The sequence below is a fragment of the Chrysochloris asiatica genome, unplaced genomic scaffold (genome assembly GCF_000296735.1).
Source record: "Chrysochloris asiatica unplaced genomic scaffold, ChrAsi1.0 scaffold00186, whole genome shotgun sequence".
Lineage (NCBI taxonomy): Eukaryota > Metazoa > Chordata > Mammalia > Afrosoricida > Chrysochloridae > Chrysochloris > Chrysochloris asiatica.
In genome coordinates this window covers 2,490,004-2,492,528 of record NW_006408704.1, presented here as the reverse complement: position 1 = coordinate 2,492,528, position 2,525 = coordinate 2,490,004, and the positions used below count along the sequence as shown (strand labels likewise).

The window sequence follows — 2,525 nt, the reverse complement described above, 5'->3', positions numbered from 1 at the left end:
CCTTAAGGTTCGCAGCCCGATTCGTAACCACTACGCTACCAGAGCTCCATACATAGTCATGGTAATTGCCAATAGTATGAATTTGCTGCTGTTATTTTGCTGTTTTTGTGGTGCTTTTCTTTATTATGTATTTTTATGTGCCAGGTTAATTTTGTTAATGGATTTTCTTGTCATTTCATTTGATGATGTTGTTTTAGTGTTTACTGAAGCTTTATGATTTTTTTATTTTGGTGAACAGGATTTTCTTTGAGCTTACCCTATAATTTATTCTTTTCTTACCAAGTTTAAAACAGTACTGCTAGCATTGTTTTGCCTTCCTCTCTACTTGCAAGTTCTGTAACTATACCATTTACTTCTTTAAGCTTTGTAGTTGTCATTGTTTATAAATTAACATCTCTAGTTCCCTATTTTCTGTCTTGTAGGTTTGTTTTATTTTTGGTAAACTTTTATATCTGGGTACATTTTCTGGTGATGTTGGCGTGTGGCTTAATCTCAGTTTGTTGTCTGCCATTCTTAGTTCTCTGTCTGAAGGACTCCCGTTAGTATCTCTTGTAGGGCTCTACAAAATACCTTAATTTCTGTTTATTTGGGAATTTCCTTATTTTTCCATCATATTTGAGGGACAATTTTACTGGATATACCATTCTTAGTTGACAGTTCTTTTCTTTCACAGTTTATATATATTGCCTTCTTACCGATATAGTTTCTACCTAGAATTCAGAGCCTAGTCTGATTGGTTCTCCTTTGTAGGTAACTTTCATTTCTCCCACGCTATTTTCAGAATTCTTTGTTTTTGGTTTTGAAAAGTTCGATTATGATATGTCTCAGTGATATTCTTTGGGGTCTACCCTATTTTGGGTGTGATGAGCTTGTTTGGTGCATATCTTTTTTTCTTTCATGATATTAGGGAAGTTTTCTTCCAGCAAATCTTTGACAGCTTTCTCTCTCTGTGTGTGTTTTGTTTGTTTCTTTGTTTGTTTTCTCTCCCTTTTATAGAATTCCAATCACATATAAGTTATGTGTCCCACATAATTTTAGGTTTTCTTTATCTTCCCCCCCCCCGTTCTTTTTTCTGATCATCTCTCTAATAGATTAGTATTAAGAGATCTTTAATTTTGCTAAATTTTTCTTCCATTGATTCAATTTTACTCCTTTGTCCTTCCCATGTATTATCTAGTTAAGAAATTTTCATACTGATCTTTTGAATTTGTAGTTGCTGTTTTTTGTTTTGTTTTTCATATTAATAATCTTTATTGCTAAAGTTAATTGACAGTGTTTGGGAGAAAAACGCACTGTTGATACCAAAGAGCTGAAAGCATAATACATACAGCTTTACAATGGCTAGAACTCACAAAACTCTAGATTTTATTCAAGATTTGCAGAAAGATAGTCTTGAACTTAACAAAAAAGCGAATGCTAACAGGATGTGACAATCTAAACTAGAATTTTTAAACCACTGTAGAGACTTACATACCCTTAGCTAATGTCATAATTGTATATTACTTAGGCTCAAGTTCTTTCTTCAAAGAGTCATCAGAGTAACATGGATTGAAGAGACTTTCAAACACTTGCCATCTCTTACTGCTGAGTATTCATCATATTTTTTTTTTTCTGCAACATAGCCATTTCCTTTCTAAACTCATTTTGTTCACCATTCAGAAGATTTTCATGATTCTTCTCCATTGCCTCCATACTCTTTACAAACTGCTCGTATAACTGTTTACCTGCTTTCAGTCTCTGGCTCTGAACAGTTCTACATTGTTGAAAAATCTTTTCTTGCCATCTAAACGTAATGGTCAGTTTTTCTTCTTGTTCCTCAGTCTCTGCACATCCACATCCCACTGCTGAAGCAGTCAGAAACTGCTGATCATATTCCTGGCTAAGTTTCTGTCTGTGTTCTTACTATGTTTTCCAAATCATTTTAATTTTCTGGTTGCTGCTTTTGAGAGAAGCCTTCATGTACAGTTCTAATCTCTTTTTCTTTGCAAGAAGAGCCTTGTTATTTAATGTCAGCTCCAAACCTTTCCAGCATGTTCTGTACTTCACCCCCAAGATCGTCCTCGACTGTTCCTGTGGGAGACCTTTGCTTCAGATGCTTATCAATTGCTGGAGTCTTTCCTTCTTGAAAATTCTCCTCGGAACCACTCAGATTCTTCTCGATGGTCTCAAACTCGTTGGCCTGGATAATCTTCTCCGTGGTTTGCTTCACAGATTTTCCTGTGTGCTTTCTTTCAGAAAGCGCCATCATGGATGTTTTCTCTGTTGTGTACTTCATCTCCATGACGCTCATCTGAGGCCTAGCTGCTGTTCTTTTTTTTTTCATTTGTCAGTTTGTTCTTGTGTTGATTTCCTGAATGCCTTCAGAGTTTTGTCTGGTTTCCTTGATTTTGTGTGTGATTTACATGGTGTTGTCTTCATTTTCTTTGGTCTCTTAATCTGTTGAAGGGCCTTAAGTATAATTTTTTAAATTTCTTATCAGGTGATACCTATACCATTTTTTCCTCTAGAAGGTTTCGTGGTCCTTT

General features: G+C 35.3%; 1 pseudogene; it reads right to left on the bottom strand.

The window, feature by feature from the left end:
• Positions 1-1,533: 1,533 nt before the first annotated feature.
• LOC102827705 lies at positions 1,534-2,245 on the bottom strand (annotated as a pseudogene).
• Between the last annotated feature and the right edge of the window lie 280 nt (positions 2,246-2,525).